The sequence below is a fragment of the Hirundo rustica genome, chromosome 2 (genome assembly GCF_015227805.2).
Source record: "Hirundo rustica isolate bHirRus1 chromosome 2, bHirRus1.pri.v3, whole genome shotgun sequence".
NCBI lineage: Eukaryota > Metazoa > Chordata > Aves > Passeriformes > Hirundinidae > Hirundo > Hirundo rustica.
The window spans coordinates 84,081,221-84,104,900 of NC_053451.1; the positions used below are offsets into that span (position 1 = coordinate 84,081,221).

Consider the following 23,680-nt stretch of genomic DNA (forward strand, 5'->3'; position numbering starts at 1 on the left):
AGGAATGTCTCCTTTCTGGAGAGCTCCACAGGTGATTTCATGTTAGCACTAAAATTAACAATCAGTCATAACTGAGTTTCTTCAGATGTGTAATGGCATCATAGCACACAGGTCAACAGCATTGGACAAAAATGAGTTTTGCCACCTGGATGATAAGCACCAAAGTCATGTATTCGGTCTTTCCTATCACTGTTAGCATCACAACTCAGTTCTGAGAGTAGGTGGGCGTTACACAGATTGGAAATAATCAGATTGGTTTTGAGTCATGGGTCTCATTCTTTTCACTGGTTGCCTGCCTGCCATTCATCCCTCAAAAGAGCTCTCCTTGCTGTGAGACAATTCATGCCATGGTTATCTCCCCTGCCTAGAATGGACCAAGCACCTGAGCCCTGGAGATCCGCTCAAGACCTCTTGATGCTGGAAAACAGGCAAGCAGAAGTTCTCAGGAAACTCTTCTTTCCTTCACCTTTGCTGTGATACAAGGTAGATTCACCAGACTCTCTTTCCTGCTTCTCTGTTCTGCTTGTCTTCCTTCCACAGTTCAGGGACTCATTCTCTCAGCCTCCCTTGCTTCTGCCACCTTCTCTCACTCCCATACAGATTTACCCTTCCATCTTCTAACTCCCAAATCCCAGGACTTATTTTGAAGGGTTGCCTACTGTCACACTCTCATATCACTGTACTTACACCACCTGTGCAAGCTGCTGATCTCTTTGTGTCCCAGTGCATCTAAAGCTGAGCTCCAACCAGAGCTGCACAGCTCAGCTCAAGCTGAGATGAGGAACCCCTTGGGAAGGTGGAATGATAGCTTGCATCTCTCTTGTTTTCATGTCACAGCTGACATTGTGCCATGTCCTCCCAGGAGGTTAGACCTTCCTCTGCACATGGAATGACAGGCTAGGTCCATCAGAGAGACCCCAAAGCAGGTCCTGTATTTAGCCTGCAATTTTCCATTCCTCCAGACCCTGCTCAGCTTCAGAAGACAATCTAGTGTTTTCTTCTTTGGGAATAACATTGCTGTTAATGAATGATAACATTTAGCCTTAGTGCAGCTTCCCAAAACTGTTTATTTTTTCTCTTTTTTTCATGCAAGTGGTTGGTATGGCCTGAGGCTTGGTAGCCCCCAGGGCCTTGTGCAGATGAGATCCACATCTGCATCTGCTTCCTCTGGGCTCCAGGAACCAGAGCCACATTCAGGTCAACCTCAATGCTGTTGCAGATTGACCCTAGAGAAAGACCTCTGCACAGAAGAGATACTGAGGAGCTTTCTAACGTCACTTAAAAAAAAAAAAAAAAAAAAAAAAAAGTCTAAAATGCCACCAGACCAGTCTGAAATATCTTACACAAAAGTCATGTCCCTGTCTCCCAACAGAACACAGTTGAATTGCAGTTTTTTTACCAACAAAGGCAGGAGCCCAAATACTCATGGGCTGCTTGAGACAGCTCCAGGAAAGACTCTCAAAGTGAACCCTGGAGCCTGCTGAGCTCAGTGAGAAGCTAAATGTGGACTCCACCCAAGGAAGCTCATCTATAAAAAATGACACCCTTGCTGATAATCATTCTGAAAGACATGACCAGTCTTTAGAGGGATGCTTTCTTAGCACGTGATTGCTTTCTAGGGAAATTTTAGCATGGCCAAATGAACATCATCAAATTGATTAACTTGTAGAAGTAGTAGTAGTAATTATTATTATTATTTGATTATCAAATGATTTTCTTTTCATTATAATATGTTAGGGTATATCACAGTAATTGTACTGCAGCATTAATTACCGCATATACTCATTATATACTCATTATAATACTCCAGGAATACAGAATTTCTTTTTTTTTTTTTTTTTTTCACTAGAAGAACATGCTGGGTCTTTTAATTCTGAAAGTTTATTTCCCCAGTTTTAGAGAGGAAAGCCTCTTTAAAAATGGTAGTAAATTAAAAGCTGCAAAATTTTAATTATTTGTAGCCTTAAGGATCAAAAAGTGGAAAATATAAAGCTCTATTTCCAGCCTGCTATATTTGAACCACAATATTTGAACTCAAAGAAGACTGTTAAAAAATATAACAACCAAAGAAACAAAGCAAATATCATTTTTTAGAGGAGTTCTTAGGGGGTCCGATTCAATATATTTTGGCCTCTTGAGGCTATGAGACTGAAACTCCTTCCTGTTTACCTGTGGGCTCATGGTGAGAATACTGACAGTTGGTTTCAATTTTTTATATGTGGAAGTGAGAGGAGTTAAAGCAAGAGCTTGACTCTCCATCCTGCAACTGTGTTCAAAGTAAAGTGCCCTGGTGTTTCTGTATATGAAGCTATAGCATCAACAGCCATAGTTTGAGGAGTCACACAAATGTTTTGGCCTGCATTCCAAGACAGCAGCTAAGCACCTGCTCAGATCAAGGATGTTGAGTATCCTCAGTATTTTTGTGTGTAAAAAGATACATTTCAAGTGCAGACCAGCCTCTTCAGTGTGTTGTGGGAGCATGCCTCCTGAGTATTTGGAAATAATTACTAGGAAAACAAAGGTAAAACTTAACTTGCAGAGAATAAGGATTTTTTTTTGTAGTAGTAGTAGTAGTAGTTTTTATAAAATCATGATTGCATAAAATGTCATGCGAGCATATGTATATAGCAGAAGGAACTCTTATTTGGATGTTAAAACTCCGAAATAAAGAATCTTGCAAAGGTCTTTTACTTTTTGCTGCCTAAATTCAAGAGTGCCTTGAATTACAAACTCAGTGTAAACATCTACAGTGCAAATGCCCAGAGCTAGGTAAGACAACCCCATCCCTGCCTCAGAAAACCCCAACACAGCCTCCCTCCACAGGCTCAGAAGCCCACGTGCCACCTTGGGCTCTCTAGGGAGGTGTCCACTCTCCAGAAGGAGCTTGTGCTCTTCAATAGCTTTCAGGCTAGTGGGTGTTTATAGGCTCAGGCTCAGAAATGCCTTTTAGTCAAACAGATATATTTAGGAGAGGGAAATGGTTTTAGGCACAGAGGGTTTTTATGTGCAGAGGACTAACTCCTGGAGCTCTGGGATGCCTGAGTTTCAGCTGGAGACCCTCTGTGTACAAAAGTATCATATGCAATATGGACATCAAATGCTTGTCCAGGCTGCAACGGATGCCACTCCTTCAAGTAACCTAGTTTTTTACCTTGCTCTCTTGGGCACCACAACGCTGAATTCTTGCTGAGAATATTGCTCCACTGCTGTAAACCTCTTCTATAAATGAGAGTTGGGAGGTCAAGCCATTACTCTAGACCATTTCTGTGCTTCATTACATAAGCATCACTCAACAGTAAAATGTACTTGGTCACAGTTATGCAGAAAACACTGCAGTTTTTCTCTTTCATGGAGGTGATCAGAGTCTTCTCCTATGGCCACCTGCATATTCTGAGTGTGAAACAGAAATCATGTGTAGGGCAGAGCATTCATTACCAAACTGCAGTGGAACTGTACTTGAAAGACTTCGAAGTGAGGAAGGAGTTAATCATTGCAAAATAGTCATTTCCTGAGTCCTCTGGTCGGATGAGTAAAAACTTTCAGCTATTTCTATTTCTTCTGTGTCATTTAAGAGGCTTTCAAGGTGCACTGTACCCCTCAGACCAGGTAAGGAGTAAAATTTTTCACTTCTTCATTGTTTATTCATATTAGTTTTTCAGAGGAGCCAGACTCAGTCAAGACTGATTTTTTCTCCCTCCTACTATTTACATCTGAAGTGAGAAGAAAGTTCATTGCAATCCAAGAAGTACATGTGTCTGTCTGTACCAGAGGACTGTGAGGTGCAGAATAAAGGAAGACTGTTATGGCTTAGTAATAGAGCAAAGATAATTAAGAAATTATGTTGCACATATTTAGAAGTCAGAATTAGTACAGAAAATACTGCAGCAAAAGAGAAAGAAAACTCATCACCAGTTTTAAGGAGTTCATTCTGCAAGAACCACTAACAAAATAAGGAGTTTTCAGGTGCACAGTTTGCTTCAGTGAGCAGAGTAGTAAAAATCATAGTGTGTCTTCAACTCGGTTTTTAAAAATAGGAACAAGCTTCTACATAGTGGGGGACAGAAAAGAAAATCAAACCCAGATAATTTTGGACCTGTTTTAATTGTAAATCTTGACTTGATATCTATCTTTAGCTATTGCAGAGTCACGTACTGTACTCATCCTGAGACTGCTCGGGAGGTTTGCAACAGCCCAACATAGACACAGAAGTGACTGTGGAACAATATCATACAATTTCATCAGGGTCTTTTGATGCATAAAAGCTGAACTCAGACAGATGGGCACCAGAAGGAAGTCCCGTAAGACTGTGCATTTTTGCGTACGGCATTTGTTGCCTCTTAATAGATAAGGAAAGAGATTATTTGTGTGAAAACCTTTTTGTTTTGTTTAATAGTTCAGGAACAAGCATAAAATAGCATAAAATAGTGGGGCAGTTATTGTAATAATGTTGTGTCATCGTGTCACCATACAAAAAGGGAAATTATCTGTGCCATGCTGATCCCTGAGTGAAATCATACACGGGTATGGCATGTGTGGGTTTTTTAAGATTCAGGGGGGTTTTGGCATTTGTGGATTTTTAAGTCCGCTTGTAATCAGTTTTAATATTTGGACATTGACTCATTGAATGTTTGGTTTAAACACTTTCTGGATTTTATACATAGTAGTGAGGAGAATCTAGTTTAACAGACACAAAACTTCCATCCACTTTGGGACTTCATTCCTAAATCATATCCACTTTACTTGTGAAATTGCTATTAGAGTAGCAATCGGACCTCTGTAATGAATTTCACCCTCAACAGGTTCAATGATCCACTTGAAGTTTTGTCACTGCATCTACAGATGGGGAATTCATATGAATCCCAGCAGGTGCCAGACTGGTTTTTGCAGCTCCCCAGAGTAGGCAATCTGATGAAGAACCCCAGTTTTCCCTTGCAAACAGCTGTGTCAGTTTAGAAACAACCAGAGAGCATGTCACCATTGTGCTAGGGAAGCGGCTATGTCGTGGGTAAAAGCATTTGCAGCAGCCTTAGTCTTCTCAGTTTGAACGTCAATGCTAAGCAATTTGCTGTTACTTACAGGTCTGAATGGCCTCAATCGGTAAACACTTGCAACCTATGCCATAATTTGCTAGAGGAAAGCTGGCTGAGGTGTGCCTACCTTCCTTCGGTCACATTTCCCTGTTACTAAATAGGTACGGCTCAAGGGAAAGTGTTCAGCAGCTTTGTGTGGGAAGAGCAAACTGAACCCAGGCATCCCCTGTCACAAGCAGCATCTTGCCCACTGACTGTGTATTCGCTTTCTGTCTTGCATCGTGGGTTTGGCTTCAACTCAGATGTGTCTGCCTGTCCAGATAATTAGGCTTTTAGTGATGACTGTTAGTGCAGAAAAGGCCAGCTCAGGTGATTTAAAATCTTTGCCCTCAATGCTCTCTTTCAGCACCAGTATCTTTGATGTGGCAAAAAGGATGCACTCCTCTGTCGGAGGGTGACATACGTTATGTGTAGCGGTTATGTTTAACAGCACTGAAAACAAACAAATACTAGAAAGGTCTTTCCTCGTAGGGTTACTTTGGTCTGCCACAGTAACTGCTGCATTCTGGTCAAGTGGCCAGAGGGGAGAAACCCAGACGCAATTCAGCTGCAACAAGTTATTTTGTGGTAGACTCCCCTTTCCTGCTCGAAAATGAAGGCACGCCAAGACTGTGTCACCATGCGTCTAAAATATGGGCTGGTGTTTTGCACAGGTATTGCCACTTAAAAACTTTATTTCAGATTTGCATAGCTTCCAGATAAAAAAGTTGCTTTGAAACAGAAGTTCAAGGGGCTTCACTGCTGACATCTAATGTTTGCAAAGATTTCAGATGGACAGAAGAGAGGGTTTTTTTTTTTTGTCAGGCATATTTATTGACACTGGTTTCATGCTCTTCACAGTGTGCTAAAGGAGCTTGAAAATGTAGCTCTCCTCTGAAAAATGACATTACAGAAATTAAATTACAGTGTGGACCTTGACTACTGCCTCCAGAATTCCTGGATGAAATGAGCTCTATTTATAATTAAATGTCTTTGGAATTGTTCTTTTGGCTTGATTATTCTTACTGCCAGCTCTCAAATGGGAAAGTCAAGCTGGTGTTCCTCTTGGGCTTACTATATATACACAGGAAACCTGAGAGGGACTCAGCCTGAGATTTAAGGTTGTTATTTAAAATAGGTTTTAAATGGGTAATATAATCCAATTTTTGTCTAAATTTAGTTGCTAATCAATCAGAAATATCCCACAGGATTAATTTTCTACATCTTTGAATCCAGTAATATCAGTTTGATCCAGTCCCTTTTCATATATTTTTGATTGGAAGCCCTCTGTCCTTATAGAAATTTTCCATTGGTAATCTTATTTTTCAGGGCTGATGAATATTTAACTAAAGCTAAATACTCAGAGAAAGAGAGACAGAAATCTGTGTATGCTTTATGCAACAGCTCAATAATTAAATACTGGATTTTAGCTGTTGTTGATATCCTAACAGAGAGATTGTGCCTTTTGGCACACAGACATGGGGGTCCAAGAGTTGTTCAGGCTGGGGCCAGGGATCTGTAAACTTGCTCATCAGGAGCTGCACATTTTTGTCACATCTTCACACTACTGCATGAAGAATTCGGGGTCACCAGCTGGTGAATTGAAAATCCTTGCTCTCCCAACTGCTGACTAAATCTTGAAATAAGAACAGAAATTACACCTTGCTATGGTCATGAAGAAGCAGCTAGGGCTACTTAATGTGAGATACACTGCACCTGATTCACATCTGCAAAAATGAGAAGGGAAAATAGCAAACGAACAAGAAGCATGTGCTCTTTTATCTTCTCTTCATCTTCAGCTGTATCTATTCTGAAGCTTTAGTAGTCCCGCACGGGTATGTTTAAGAGTTAATGAACCACATATTTAAGGCTGTGAAAGAAAATACAAATGTTATCAGTGCTCGTCATTGTGTCACTGTTTGTAATTATCTTTAGATTGTTGGTTGGTTGGTTTTGGTTGTTTGTTTGTTTTTGTGTTGTTTTATTCTTAAAACATTTCTTGTTTGTTTCTTTCTGCAGATCTTACTCATGGAGGAAATCTGATCTGCTGCAGCACGGAAACATCAGCGGTGAAATGGCGAGACAAATTCCTTAGGGAGCTGCCTGTAAGTCTGGTCAACTTTTAAGATGAAAAGTTTTGCATTTTCTTTGGCAGGATGTTACATGCAGAGTTGAGCTGTATGAGGCAATTGCTGAGGCAATAAGGGAAAATTCAGGAACACAAACTTTGAGTAGGTGAGTAAGCACAAAGGCAGAAATAATCTTGTTAAGATGTTTTCTTTCTTCCCTCCCCCCCTCCCCCCCCTTCTAAAAATATGATTGGTCTTTGAGACTCACTAAATCATGCCCAACTGAAATCCTGTTCTCCCAGAATCCTGGATACATTGAATAGACCCCACTTTAGGGTTACAGTGGTTCAGCAGTTGAAAGCTGTGAGAATAAGCCTCTTTTGTACTTTTGTTACTTCACCTTGTGACAGTCAAGTAGTGCAGGGATCAAAGGGAAATCCCCCTGGAACACAGTGGAGAGAGATGGGGTAGGAAACTGAGGCTAAGCACTGAAATGGTGAGGATGAGACAAAAAAAAAAAAAAAAAAAAAAAAAAGGTGGGGGGGAGTGCGGAACAGGTAGTAGGAACTCGGGGTAGATGGCAGATAAGGACAAAGGGCGGGACAGCAGTTAACAGAAGAGACACTTTGTAGAGGACAGCAAGGTGTGATTCTTTCAGCTCTTCCCCCCCAAATACTCTGGAGAAACCCCCGAAATATCCAGGTCTCAGAAACATAGAAGTAAATCTTGGAGGCAGCACGGGTGTGTCTGCACCCCCTAGTGTGTTAAACAGAAAATGGTTTTAACCAGCAGCAAGATTTAATTCGACGGGACCAGTCACATCCTGATCTTTAGCGTATTTGACAAACCTATAGTAACTCTTCTCAGCCTCTGTAACATGATGGCTGCATCCAAACTTCTTTTCTGGGATGGTCTTTTGTCTGTCACAACTCCTGAACTATACAAGAAGTTGATTGTGGCTCAGTTTTTTTGAGGGAGCATTAGCTGGTGTGAGACAAAACCATGTCAGAACTGTTAACAGCCCAAGCAACTGAATTCCACGGTCTGGGCACTGTTCTGACAGTGTTAAATTTACTAATTTTGACATACTTTACATGTAGTAAAATCTCCCTTGTGAGTCCTAAGGGTAAATATTACAGAATAATACTTCAGCAGAAAAAATCGATGAACAACCTGTTTAGTGGGAGACCATTTCCTGTCTGATTGTTCCTCTCTCATCTACTTGCTGCTGGAGGACACATGCTGACTGAGATGTAGAACCACAGGACAAAGCAAAGCAGCCTTGTGATTTTAGTGACTGAGTAATGTTCTGGGAAATATCATTCTGCCACTGATTCTACCTGAAAGGAGATGCAGAGAAAAGCTTTTGTGATGCTGAGAAAAGATCACCTTCTTAAGAAAAGGATACATGTGAAATGCTTGAAATGGAGCTAGGATGGCACTTCAGAGCTTCAGCTCCGAAAAAGGAATATTCTGATGTAGCCTCTGATTACTGGGGAATTATACCATAGTAGTTGTTTCATATAACACAAGAGAGCAGTACTTAAGATACTTAGAGACAAATATAGAGAAAATATTCATTAGCAATTATGGAACAAATAGATTTTGACAGGACTGAGAGAGCTGGTCTGGTGCCACCAAAGATAATGTTTAAAGAACGTCAGTGAAACTTTATTCTTTACAAATGCAAGTACTCGCTTTTCAAAAGATGAAAGAGTAGGAAATAGTGTAACTCCTCCTCTAGAGCACACTCCTAGGAGAAAGTGTGCCCATTCAACTCTGTCTTTGGAAAGTATTTAAAGGCTTATCCACCTCTTTCCTTACTAGCTAGGTAGTATGTTAGAACTATGGTCTGGGCTGAATTGCACCCAGCCAGTGGAAGCTGCTACAGCAAGCAAAAGAGGACAAGAAGAGGTCAGAAGCCTGAAATAACATTTAGCTAGTAGGCTAAAGACCTTATCTCTTGTCTTGTCTTCAGAGACACTGTTTCACAGTAATCACTGGATAACTCCAAAGGCCAAACTAATGAGCTGATTCCAGGCCATGTGCATTTACTTGATGGCTGCCTTTGTCACTAGAATAGAGAATCTCTTGCCCTCCCTCATGGTGTTTATGTCTTTCCCTGAGTTGTTGTATTGATAATTCTTTAGTGCTCATCTCGGATGTGAAAGATGGGAAGTAACCAGAAGCTTTGTGGCTAAAGCAATCTTCAGCTCAGACAGTAAGTCCCATGGTCAGACTCGGAGGGCAGCTTAGGCATCTATTTCCTCAAATTAACCACTGCTTTATCATTCAGACAGGGAAGGGAAGTGTTTTTCTTCTATCAATCATCTTAAAAAATTGTAGCAAATTATATTTAGGCCCCAGAAAGAAAACGTAATGGGGAATTTTAACAAAAGGAACTTTGGCAAAGATGTTCAAGACTCAGGTCTCCCTGTAGTTGCCCTGTGAGAGTCTGTTTTGTGAGACTCACTATTCTTTACCCAAATTTTCATGTCTTATCCTTTGTCTGCACTGGATGACCTATGTGTGTGGCATGTGAAGAGTGCTGATTTCACACTGTTCCTTATAGTTTTCTATTTCAGACCCCGTTCTGAGACACCTAAGCCTTCACTGGTCCCTTCATCCTTCCACCCATGTGATTCTTATCTTCCAGAGCATGAAATTCTGTTTCAAATCTAGTTTCAGGGTGTTAAGCTTTCAGAAACAGGCACCAACTCTGAGTTCCTAATTTTCAAATGCTTATTAAAAGATACCTGGATCTGACTTGCAGAGTATTGAGTAGTCACAAATCCAGGTATGGTCAATAGAAATGTGTCTTTGAAACATTTTATTTCATGCCAAATGCTCTTAGACATCAGGTTCTAGGCAACTCAGGGCCTTCAGTCCTCACCTTCCTCTTTGTAATATGGGGTTAAATACTTTTTATATTAGAGGAAGGCTGCCAAATAAGAAATTTATAGGTGTTTCTGAAGCACTTACTACAACAGTGGATGCCATAAAAATGCTCAAAAATAAGTTGTTCAGTATTTAGGACAAGGGTTTGAAAGTTCATTGTACGTAGGGCATAGCATCATTTATTGAACAATCAGGAGAAAAAGGTCTAAATTTTTTTGATAGGGTATTTTGCCTTTGGAAAACTGCTGTTTTTTCTACCAGAAATCAGGTGGAAAAGGGGAAGCTTAAAAATGTCTACTTTCCAGCCCGTGACCTGTAGAGTTTCTTGCAACTGGGCTGATTTCCTGTGCTCAGCTTGTTGACCTCCACCATTTCACTAGAAGGATCATTCAGCTAAAAAGCAACCAGGGGCACCTGCTGAAGAAATTGTGGCTCTCAAGATTTTCAGCTGTTTAGTTATTCAGGCTGCTAGAACAGTAACCTGCCTGAGATAAATGTGCATTGTGAGCATTTCAACATGGAAGGAAAAGACAAGACATTTTCATAAGGGACACCTTCCATTCCCCTCAATCATGTCTCTGCAAAGCTGCTGATCTCAGTTACACAGTGTTTAAATCCCCACTGATCAGAGCTGTTGGGGTCTTTAGAAATGCATAGTTAGTCAAAAAGTTTGCAACCTATCCGTGATTGCAGCCAACAGAAGTTGGCTGCTAGCGCCTGAATGCGAGACTGAGTTGAACGGAAGCAAGATCAAGAGTTAAGCTGGACTAAACACCGCCTTGCACATCACATACAACATCTCCTTATCAGCCCGAATTGCAGCCTAAGTCTATATATCCCTGTCAAAGAAAATCACTGGAACCCAGTCCTTCACGTGAAGATGTATGTGCCTTCTTGGTCACTAGTTTTTACCACGGGGCATAAACACATCTTCAACACCTCTAAGAGGATGAAGAACGAAGTTTCCTGTGTCTGGCTTTTGCAACCTCAGCAATTCTCAGCAGTGCAGATACATAATCTTAAAATCTGGTCTTGGTGGATAAAATAGCCTCACAAATTCATCACTGAGGTCTTTTATGGTGAAATTCATGTTAAATGTTTGACATTTAAAACCATATATACTTGTGAAAATTATTTTTGAGCTTTTTAAATGAAATGTTTTCCACCAACAGCTCTTCTCTGAGAAACTAACAGGACATGGCACAGTTTTACATATTATAGTAGGCTGACAGGTTTGTTCAGCTCACATGTCTGTTTCTGCTAATGTTTGTGGGTTGACTACATCATTACCCCCCCATGAGAGGGGCAGAGATCATAGCCAATATGGATATCAGTAACAAGTATGATCGGTCTACCCTGGGCTTGGAAATGTTTCCACTGAGTGGGGTGGATTCTCAGCACCTCCCAGTTTTTGCTGCTGCAGTACTGCAAAAACCAACTGCAAACTCTCACAGCAGTGCCAGGGAATCACTTTGTTAAATGTGGAGCACCAGCATGTGGAAAGACTATTGCTATGCCAGTTAGCAGCAGGAGAGTAAAGAGAGAAAGGAATCAATCATATTACAGAAAAATCAGTTCCTTTGGTTGTGCCTATTTTCCTGACTGCTCTTTGGGATTACTGTAGTCATGAGTGTACAAGGAAAAAGAGGTGGTCAGAAACAGAATTATTTAGGTTGGAGAAGACCCTCAACATCATCAAATCCAACCCTTATCCCAACACTGCCAAGTCTGCCACTAAACCATGTCCTGTAGTGTCACGTGTACGCATTTTTTACATACCTCCAGGAATGATGACTCCACCATTTCCCTGGGCAGCCTGTTCCCATGCCTGACAACCCTTTCCGTGAAGGAATTTTCCTATTATTCAATCTAAACCCCTCTTGGTGCAACCTGAGGCCATTTCCTTTTTTCCTGTCAGTTACTTGGGAGAAGAGATCAATCCCCACCTGGCTCCAACCTCCTTTCAGGTGGTTGTAGAGAGTGATAAGGTCCCCTCTTTTCTTCGGACTCAACACCCCCCGGCACCCCCAGCTGTTCTTAGTAGGACTTGTGCTCCAGGCTCCATTGTCCTTCTCTGTAGACTCTCCAGCACCTCAATGTCTTTCTTGCAGTAAGGGGCCCAAAACTGACAATCTTTGCCGCCTTCAAAAGCGCACGTGATCACATGGAGATCTGACTTTCTCAAGTTTGAAATAAAAACCTCAGAGCTGCAACTTGCCATTGCCAATGATTTTGTTGTTCAGACTTACATGCCACAGGAGCTGCAAATGCTCCCCTGACCACGGTTGCCACAGCAAAGTGAAAAAGTTCACACCCTCTATGTATCAGCACCTTAAACTTTTCTAGTAAATCTGAAGAAAATTAGTAGGGGTATGTTCACAAACAACCGGTCAGAAATTCAAAGTGTGCCAGGTGTTAGGAATAAAGCCATGCTTATATATTAAAGACATTTTGGTGTCCAGATATGGGCCCAAGAGGACCGAATGCAAAATGATTTCACTTCCTTCAATGGAAGATAAATATATGGTTCATTCATAAACTACATCTGTCACATGTTGGGTCAAGCAGGATTAGGTGTACAATTTGCAGACTGATATTTGAATGCACAAGAAATAGTTTGTCTTCTATTCTGAACTACATTTTCCTTGTTTTGAACCCAGACAGAAAAAAGGGCTGGGTGAAAGGCATTTTGAACGATGAGATGGTGGCACTGCCCCGTAAGGGGAGATAACACCAACATGGATCCAGTGGCTCTGGGGACAGTAGAAAACACTAGTCTATTTTCTTACTGTGGTTTACAGTTGATTAATATATAATGAATATTATCCTTATTGCCATTGCATATATCTACACACTTCTGAGTTTTTATGGCCATTATGCACAGAAAACCATATGAAATTGCGCTAGTCAGGGAAAGGAACTAAAAATATTGGAATTATAAAACAGGTAGGATTATAAATGTCTGAATTCCAGGCTTTCATACAGTTGGACAAATAAGTTATGCAATGATTAGAATCTTAGTTAATCTTGGGACTTTCACCCTTTATCAGCCAATTCACATTTTTGGAGAGAGAGAGAGAGAAATACAGACTCATGTATATAGACCAAAGATCCTTTTCAAACAAAGCTGGACAGCAGCTGGGCTCAGTAGCTCTTTGGGTTTTATTTACATTTTTGCTTTTATGTTAATGATAAAGTGAACAGGTGTTTGATGCCCGTTCTGTCTGACAGTTGCCCTGGGCTCCCACATTCCCTTCTGGATTCTCCTGTATAACATCCTTCCCCCACAGATGAGACTACATGCTCACCAACAGACTTCATTTGTCTGATAAGACAGTGTACTGGAATACCAGAGTCTTTCACTTCTAAGTCCAAGCAGCCCACCTGGTTTCTGTGAATAACATTCACTGACTGACTCATAGAAAGAATTCCCTGGCCCAGCATATCGGTGCACGTTCTCTCTGTTATTTCCACCGTGCTCCACAGAACCCTGGCCCTCACCTTCCTTTTCTGCAGCCCAGTGTCACTGTGCCCTTTTACTTTCTTCTGGGAGGAAGACAGTAGATTCAGACTAAGCTTTCTGCATGGACATTATTGTCTCAATGCTCTCCTCCTCCTCCAGAGAAATGTGCTGCAGAGACTTGTGGGTGTTTATTTCCTTTTTTGAGATCTGAGCCAAAGCTTAAGTCTCTTGATGTGTATCCATCAAAGGCATTGAAGATAAATAGCTCACAGTAGTGCTGGTAAATATATATCTTGCAGACTGTTACTCACTGCCTTATTGTTTCATGAGTGTTACATGGGATTATATGGAAGCAGAAAGTTAAGCTTGCAGCAATTAAATTTCTAAAAAGTTTTGAACATCGAGATTAAATGTTTTCAATTTTTCTATTTATTTTATATTTATTTTATTGGCACTTAGTTCATTTATGAAATTAATTAGTCCTAAATCATTCTGAATCTAAGTCCTTTCCACAACAACTCACATTGGTGAGAAATTATGCCATAGATTTTGGCAAGGTCCTACATACACTCAGTTGCAAACAACATCACTTTTTTGAATACATTTACATCGTATCTTATGCATTTTTTTTTTCCTATGTTAGGGCTACAAAGATTGTATTGCTGCTGAATCACTATGGTCAATCATGAGAAATGACAAGAGTATTTCCCCAGTGGAGAAACTGCCAAGTATGGTACAGTTCTTTAAAAGCTAACAGAGCATTCTCAGCTCAGAATTACAGACCATGTAAACGTTCTTTGCAAATCAGTTTGTATTTATCTTTTTGACACTGACAGTCCCAGTGTCCCTTGTGGTAGACCACACCAAGGGTTTTAACGTGCTTGCTCTGTTTTATATACTTTTGATCCACTTGCTCTCAAATAACTAGACAGAAAAAATGTGCTACCCTAAACTGAAAGGGTTTGGAAACCAACCTCTCTTCTCCTTATTAGAAATAATCCCTTCACTTCATGTTTTGGTCTGGGTGGGTGATAAAACTGCTTGTTTTTTTGGCTAAAAGTGTAATGTTTCCATTTCTGAAGTTCTTGTTGCAGTTTCCACTAGTTATAAACGCCCACACCCCCAGGAAGAAAACAAAACACCAACTTTGGGGCTTTTCCGTGTTGTCTATACACCATTTAAAATGTTATCAAGTATTTCTTAACTTTTTCTTTGCTTAAAAGCAGATTGGTTCAACTACTACTTCCTCATTTCTCCCCCCTTCCTCTTAACTCTTTAATAGAGAATTTCTACACGTGCTTAACTTCATTTACAGTCTATGAATAAGTCAATCTGTTCATCCTTCCAATCAACTGGGATTACGAAAGCCAAGCAAACTTTAGGGTACCTTTTCATCAGAACAGCAAGATAGAGTTGAAAAGTTTGCAACAGCTTGCTAGGAGTGGGGGGAGAGGTGGTGTCCGTCTCTTACCACTGAAAATCTTATAGTTTGCTCATTCATCCTTCTGAGAGTTTTATTTTGACAGCCTGCATCACAGATAACATCGTATTTTCACCACACAACACTAAAAACAACTTGATCATCTGCTGCTCTCCTCAAACCTTGTCCTTCGCAGCGGCATACCCACATACCCACGGATAGGAGTTAGTCATGCCAGCAGTGACAGGATGTCACAAGAGCTAGCTGTGGGCTCGTACTAGAGGTGCAAGAAGGTGTGTGTAATCTCTTCCATGTATGACTTGTGAGCCTCGTTCTGTTTAAAAAACATTGGGTTAGTCCTTGCTCTGAGGCCAATCTGAGCCTTCCTGTAGCTCCATAAAGCACAGCTTTCATTCTCACTGGAGTCCTTTTCTCTGGCTGGCCTCCTAGGTATTTCTCTGTGTAGTTGTACCCCTTGGCAGGAAAATGTAGTCAGTGTAAGTACGGGATCTTTATACTTTTCTTCTCCCATTCCAGCCAGGGAGAGGGAATGTGTAAAAGATCTTAGCAAGACATAGAGCATGTAGATACCTATATCCCTGTAGGCTGAAACCCATCATCATATCATCTATCTAAACAACGCAGGAAATCAGGAGTTTTTGTACAACAAGAAACAGCCCTACTTCACTCCTGCCTGTCACAGGGGGAAAAGACACATGAACACTCAGCCAGGTGATTTGCAGTGAAATCATCACACCTGCCTACCAAACTCACCCTCACACACTTCCACAACTACCTGGGAGAATGGTGTAAAAATGTGGAGTTGAGTCAGGTAGCTTTTCTATGCTGAATTTCTTTCCTAGTCTGCTGAGACAGGATATCTGTTCGCAAAGAGTTTAGCAAGACGTTTTAAGTCCATGATCTGGAAGACTGATTGAGTGGCAGTACCTTCTGGAAGACCTGCCAGAGTTCTTGAACCAGAGAAAAGCAATTGGGATTGCAATAACAGCAGAAAAGGCAAGTATTTTTATTTGACTGCCACTGACTCTTACAATAGAGGATGAAAACTATCCGTCCAGTGTGGGACCATGTTCACCGAGGATGATTTAGCTAGGAGCATAAGAGATTCTTCTGCAAAAGAGGCATAATCTCAGGAGGAAGAGCAAAGCAAACGTGCATTTGTGACTCACATTATATGCCTAACATCAGGCCTCTGCCTGTTCATATCCCTGACCTACTTGCTGGGATCCACTCCATCCCTACACTGGAGAAGAAAACTTTCGAAACGGGGAATTTCCAATTTCAGACCTTTGTGCTGAAAAAGGCTTTAGGAGTCCAAATACTCTTTTGTTGTCACTGAGTGCTAAAACTCAAGACCAAGGTCTTCAGCTACTCAGCTTTTGCTAAATGTGCTCTTACCAAAACTATGAACCAGTCACTAAGCCCATATATCCTAATACCCAGCTCAGGCTGAAGGCCTGAAATGAACTACAGTTGTTAAGTGGGGGAAAGACTACTCCTTGTGCTGCACCAGTGTGAGAACCCAGTATACCATAAATTGCCAAAACACTTATTGGAGTATCTCCTCCATGGGATAAAGAAAGAAGCAAGATGTCAATGCCATGTGCCCTTTAGTCCTGTGGATACTTAGGGCACTCCCTACAGTCTGTGGATGTTTACCCAGCCTGATTGGAACCAAGCATTCTTGCAGAAATGCATTAATCATAATGTTATTTATGTACAACTTGTCTTTACCCCTGCAGCTCAATTTGTTCCAGGTTGCATGGTACCACTGGGATATAAATTCCATGGGTGAGAAAAAACCTGTAGTGTTTGTTTAGTCCTTGAGAGCAGAAGACATCCAAAATGGATTTCTATTCCTATTTCAACAAAATTTATATATTTTCTGTGAAGTAACTAATAGAAAATGATACTGCTTGATGAGATGAGGTGTGGAGATTTAAATCTCATCACTCTGAAGAGAGAAATAAATTCATACCTCCCACATCCCCATTGTGTGATACTTAAGAAGTGTGAATAGTACTCCTGTTGCTGGTTTTGATACTTCTGGGTTTTATGAGATATGATGGAAGCAGACATCTCACTGTAGCAGAAATTTAAGGAGTAATACATGGTTGTATCTAGGGGTCTCCTTGAAACCCACCACAAAATGTCAAAACCCGAAGCTTTCTCAGATACTAAGGTGTTTCTGTCTACCTTTCTTGCTGCTCAGTGTCCTGGTTTTCTGTATCTCATGGTAAAATGCCTAATTAAGAGCTGATGAGGTAGGAACATCTGAGATGGGGCTATGGAAACTCTTCGGCAGGCAGGTGTAGAAAATTATACTTCTACAATACAAGGCAGAGTAGGTGTGGATGGTGCTGCACTGGGCTTGCTCTGTGGATTTACATTCTGTTTTAACTCCACTAGGTACTTGCTGCTCTACTGTACCTTTTTTTTTTTTTTTTTTTTTTTTTTTGTGATTGAGCAAATCTAACCACAATCTCTTTTTACACCCAGTTTCTAAAGAAAGTATTTTGTTTGGTTTTCAGCTGAACTGTTGCTTCACTAGTAACAAGAACAAGACATCAGAAGTCCAGCTTATAAAATAATACACTGATTCTGTAATATGAGGTATTTAGTAATTTGAAAACCAGAGAATCTTATAGTACCCTGCAGTTTGTGGAGATTTTTCCTCTTAGGATATTATCACATTATTATATTTTATATATTTCATGCAGAAAAAAAATCCATTACCTCTAAATAAATACTTTTTTAAAATTTTGATAATTGATATAGGAAGTCTCATTATATCATCATTTAAAGTTCAAAGAAGTGCTCAATTTCAAAAGCCACTTAAAATGTTCTCCTTATAAGTCTTGTAGCATTTACAAAGCAAGACACTAATATTCCTTTACCATCAGCAGCAAGGTAACTGAGTTGTGCAAAAAATATTAGTATTATTTAAAGAGAAAACATCACAGAATAGGAAAGGGACGTTTTGGAAGGCATTGGGCCAGTGAGAGAGAGCACTGGAATTGAAGATGTTCTGCTTATCATCCCCAAGAACACACCTACAGTCTTTTCAACTCCTGTCAATCCAGTCAACCCTCAGAAGAGATCTGATTCTTCATCATCTACCTCTTGTAATTGCAAGGAGGCTTTTTCACAAAGACATACAAAGAAGTCATTAACATTTTCATCTCCTTATCGACATGGCTCTCTGCAGGAGTGATAATGAGGAAGCTCACTGTGAGTGTTGCCTTCAGTCCACTTCATCCCAGCACTTTAGAAGTGGTTTTGGAGTGCCAGATCCTTTTACGCAGGCATGTTCAATAAGGTGGCTCCTTACTCTAATCTAGAAAGACATATGGCTTTGTGGGGTATTGTGGGGAGGCCACTGACATACTGGTCAAAGTCTTGTTGCTACATTCTCACTGACAGTTTTGGCAGCAAGTTTGTGTTTGCTTTTGCTATTGCAAAAGGGTTCAGGGAAACTAGTCAGGAATGCCACTGCTAACCACTGATTCCTAAAATATTTGGATGCCTTCTGAGGACCTAAGGTAAAATCAGCATATTTTCCAAGTGTTGTTTTGCATCAGGTGTGTAAAAAAATGGGAAAAAAATCCCCAGAAAAAAACCTGTTATTTATACAAATTGCAATGACAAGGTGTTGACATGTGATGCGACCTAAAAATAGGGGACTCATATAAACACATGTTCAGACAAAAAAGTATTCTGTCTTGTGATTAGTGTGACCATTTCAAAATATTTCCTATTGTGATTGTATAACCTTTAAAAAGAAAGGATAAGTTTGATCTGGTGAATTGCTAGTTCTTCTCTTTCTACTGGTCTTGGTAAAAAAAGAGATTTTTTTTTACATTCTTTTACATTAAAGAAACAGGTAAACAAAACTAAATGCCAAGCCTTGAGGGTTTTGTGTAGGTTAGTTTACATCATGCTGTAACAGAACACTCTAAAAACTATCAACCCACGCAGTACAAACACAAGTAACTTTTACACATAGTTTATAGTACATCTAAGAAGCATCTATAGAGATGGTGTGGGAGTGAAGGGAGGGCTGAAGTGAGGAAACTGCTTTTGAAAGTTGTTTTTTGTGTGTGCAATTTTTTTTAAAGAATTTCAGAGAATGGAAAGAGGAACCTACACTGAGCAGCTAGGCTTAACTTGTAAAAACCTTTCCCCACATCATGTGGTGAAACATCTTTTATCACTACACTCTTATCTTCAGTATGGTTTGTTCACCTGCATGGACAGATAGATGGATGGGGCTAGAAGAGATTCTGAGAATCTATTTTGCTTTTCAAGGCTCTTTTATGACAATGTAATGCATAACCTTTATTAAACCACAGTCCTCAAGAAAATTGATTTATTTTAAATCTTAAAACTCCTTTCCTTTTCTTTCTCTCTCTTTCTGTGTATATTTGTATGATGATAAGGCAATGTAAGAGAAAGAAACACACAGAGACGAGGAGAGGAAACTAAAGTTGCTCTCCTGAAACGTACATTGCCTTTAGGTTTTTATAAAGGTCTTTCTGAGATGTTAAAATAAAAAAAGACTCAGGTCTGTTTCCTTCAGTTCCCTGAAAGGGCTTCAAAACAATGGCGTTTTCCTTCATTTGCTTGCCAAACCACGTTAACCCCACCGCAGTCTGTAGTGCTCAGTGACTGTCACAAGCATGGGTGACTTCATCTCGCGTGCCCCACCAGGCCTCCCTGCTGCTGAGCTGTGCCACACGGAGATGCTGGCTGGATGCCACGTGCACATGCAGAAAGTGGGCCAAGGTTCCAGGGGATTTCAGCAGGGCTGGGGAGAACACAGCCTTGGCAACTCTGTGGGAAAACCCCATGGTGGCTCTGAGCCCCTGAACTTCTCATAAGCAAGTACAAACAATGAGTCCCAAAACTGGGACTAAAGCTGGGAACTAAGTGATAGTACAAAATAGATAACCTCTACTATTCTCAGAAAGAGAAGTGAGAAAGTAGTTGGTGCTGATGCTTCTTCACTGTGAGCTGGGGAGCAAGCTGCATTTTCACAAGGCCTCTCCTGTCTCTCCTCCCAGGTAGCTGAGGGGCATCCTTGGGGTTTCAGAAGAGCAGGTGTCTGCTGTGGTGGCTGGGATCACATCTCAGGCACTGCCAAAGCACCAGGTGTGTGCCAGCAAAGGAGCTTCCAGTGACAATTCTCCTTCACAATCTATGGTGCTACAACAGAGTGAAAAAGAGAACCAAAACCTTTTGATAGGGAAGCCCTCATGAGAGCCCAGGTTTCAAGCTTCCCATTTGCTAACGATTCTAAGTTAAGCAGTTGAAGTTGTAGAAATTTATTTGCAATGGTGGATGGGCCAAAGCTTTTTGGTGTCTCGATGGGGAAGGAGACCCCAGGTGAGTGCTCCTGCCACTGAGGAGACTCAGGATGGCAAAGGCCTGAGCCGAAAGCTGTTAATCCTCATCTTGTGAGGAGCTCCTCACCGGGTCTTGGACAGCTGATTTCCACAAAGAATCGCATTTGATGTGCCTGAAGACACACATCACCAGAGCGTATTTTCCTAGTTTGGTTAGGGGTACTTGAAAGTACTTTGTTATTTCCATATTGTTTGCTCTCACAGCTGATTTTTCTATCCCAAGCACACTGCTGCCACATTTACCATCCCCGTTATGTGATTAATGCTGCAGTCCTCAGTCATAGCCTTCAGCCCATGGAAATTCAGTCTTGTGTTGATGCAGCTGAATTGTTTACTGGATGTGACACAAAGCTTCCAAGTAATGCAATAGTAACAATCCTGAAGCAGCATGGCTCATTTTGGCAGGGCTGTATCAGCGTGTGCCTTGGCCATACCTTTCCTAACAGTCACTTTCTGTCATCAGACTTCTCAGATGCCTAAATTAGGTCAGATTCCCAGCTGAAAACCAGGGCAATCAGGCTCAGCATTTTTACACTTTTCATTTAACTGGTTTTTTTATATATCTGGGTTTTATTGTGGCTCAATGTGATGTGCTTCACACACTTCTCACGTAGCAACTGTTTGTCTGGTTCCTTCCTGGACTTTATTAACACCTTTTCCTGTCCCTTTTATTAAGACTGCAGAAGATTTAATAACATTCCCACCACTAAATATGTGTCATCCTGAACTATCCACTTTTCTGTGCCAGTTGGCTCTAACTTTTAGTTTAAAAACTATAGCATTAATTTTCAGTAACAGAAACATTGCCCTATTTTAATTTAGGTCAAACCATATTTTCCTGATGGCACCATCTGCACCAAACATTTTCTTCACTCTTAAGGGCATTTATATAATTTTTCTATGCATCTGTTTTCAAGTTACGCACTGAAAGTGCAGGAATGTGGCAATATTTCAGAGCACATCACTTAGAGATCTCTAGGGCTCCTAACAGCCCAAATTTTCTCTCCAAACAACTGTCTCCTAGTGCTCTACTGTTATATGTATCTTATTGAAGCATAACTGTACCAGTCATCAAAAGTGTCTTAGGGCTCCAGCTAGCAGCCTGCTGCTAGGGGTGTTCCACAGGGGTCACTGCTGGGTACAGTCTTGTTCAACTTATTCATCCATGACCTGGGTGAAGGCACAGATGGTAGCCTCAGCGAGTTTGGTGGTGATGCAGAACTGGGAGGAGTGGCTGATACACCAGGGTGCTCTGCTGCCAGCCTGAGAGACCCAGACTGGCTCACCCACACAAACCAGCTGCAGAACATTTTGACTTCTGCATGTGATTATTTCCTAGGTAGCATTCATTATAAACATGTATCAGCATATATCTGACTATAGTTAGGACACTTATATACTCTTATACTCTCCAAGCAATAAAAAAGTATGTTAGACAAGGATAGAGTACAATTTCTCTCTTATTTATGCATTTAAGTCAATTAAATCCAGAGAGGACTGGAGAGAAGACCAAACCCTGAATACCATGGCACTCGCAGTGTCAGTTTCAGCTGAAAAACTGAACTTTGACTTCCTGTCTCACCTGTACTCGAGGATATTAAGAGGAGTGAAGTAGATATGGTTTCAGGGTGCTATTCCTGTTGCAGCTCTTTGTATTATTGTGATAGCTCAGGTGGTCACAAAGATACTGGACTAAAGTTGAAGCCTTTCAAAGAAATCTTCTTCCTTTTTTCCCCATTTTATAATCTCTACTTCTGGTATCTTAGCAGTCATACCTCTAACTGGTTTTAAATTGCCAAGCTGAGGAGAAGTCAAGAAAAAAGTGTTAAGTCATGGAAAAAGCAATAATTATATTGGCTCTTTGCTCCTCTTTTCTGTGCATATATGATGCTGCTTTTAAAACTAGGTCATATCTGCTCCTGTAGTCTGCTGTTTCCTGCTGGTTCCTGTTACCTGTGCACTGTGCCTTTGGGCAGATGAGCTCTGCACTGTTCAGGCACTTGTGAGTTCATATTGTGCCCTGTGCCAGCCACAAGCAGCACAGCTGCAGTTATTGATGCTCAACATAAGCTGTGAGCTTTTGCAGAGAAGCCAATTTTCAGTTCTTTCTACTTGTGAACAAAGAGGTTTTTTACAAGCTTGGAAACAATGATCTTGTTTCTACCTATGAAGCAAAGAACTCTGAGGTGCTGTGCATACAACACACAGATCTGCCTCAGACTTCACTGCGAGCTGCACGAACACCAGGCCTACAAGACTGCTGAAAAATTGCATCCTGGTCATGCCATTTGGCCTCCATAGATGATGTGATCATAATTAAAAGGCAGAATCAGCCAGGGTACCCCATGACTGTAGCTCGAATGCTATTGAATGGTGATGGCAATTGGTTAAAAAAATGAAGAAACTTTCTCTAGCAGAGAACCACAACCACTTACACGTGACCATACACATGAGCAACTGAACATCACTCCAGAAAAACACAGCTCATATACAGCTCAGTAGTACAATTCACATTGTGAGCTGTGACAATAAGCAGTAAAAGAAACTGGGCAAAGGAAAGAGTTGTGACAGTGCAAGATTTCTCACGGAGATGACCTGATGTGAGCCCCAACCACCAGTCCCTTTGGGCCAAGCTGGAAAGGAAGCATTGTCCAAAGTGCTAGGGAATGAGCTCACATTTCCCACTGCCTCGGACTGCACACATTTCTGCCTCCTTGTCTTTGTCAGTCCAGGCACACCTCTACTTCTGAAATATATGCAGTCACCTATTTCCAGTGAGTATTGACAAGAGGTGCAGGAGAATGGCTGAATGCAATATCAGTTCCAGTCATATCAAAGTGCCTCTAGCAGTCCATTTTTGTATTAAAGCCTTCCAGTAAGATGTACAGTTTGACAGGAAGTAAATGCTCATTCTTTCTGTATATCTAGCTCCTCTTACCCTTTGAGGAGCAGAGAATAAGACAAGCAAGAAAGCTGCACAATGCACGTCAGTTTAGCTCCTACAGAGCCCTTGGTCTTGTATTTTTCAGACAAGACTGTTTTCACTAGCAGATGATGTGAGAATTGACAGGAGAGTCAGGAGAACGCACAGTACACAGGAGTTCACTGCCAGACCATTGCAGAGAACATTACCAGGGGGGAGAGCAGTGGTCAGTCCATTCCATGGTCTGCCAGTAAGGGCTAAATGATATGTGCTGAGCAAGTACTGCAGCAGGACTAGAAAAAGAGAAAATCATTTTTATTCTGAGTCCTTATGAATATGTAAAAATTACTGTAGGCTTCAACATACGGGTGGAAGAAGATGGAAATGGGTAAAACAAAGCGTTTGATCCTAT

The 23,680-nt window shown here is 41.0% G+C and overlaps 1 protein-coding gene across 4 annotated transcripts in view; it reads left to right on the plus strand.

The window, feature by feature from the left end:
• The first annotated feature begins 3,524 nt into the window (after positions 1-3,524).
• Positions 3,525-23,680, plus strand: part of P2RY8 (P2Y receptor family member 8) — a 33,489-nt gene continuing 13,333 nt past the window's right edge. The window contains exons 1-2 of one of the 4 annotated variants that reach the window (XM_040057094.1): positions 3,525-3,606; positions 7,089-7,174. The gene's annotated coding sequence lies outside the window, so the exon portion shown is untranslated. Of the gene's footprint in view, positions 3,607-5,692; positions 5,744-7,088; positions 7,175-10,297; positions 12,089-23,680 lie in introns of those variants that run through there. The other 3 variants (XM_040057095.1, XR_005699680.1, XR_005699681.1) reach the window with 3 other exon arrangements.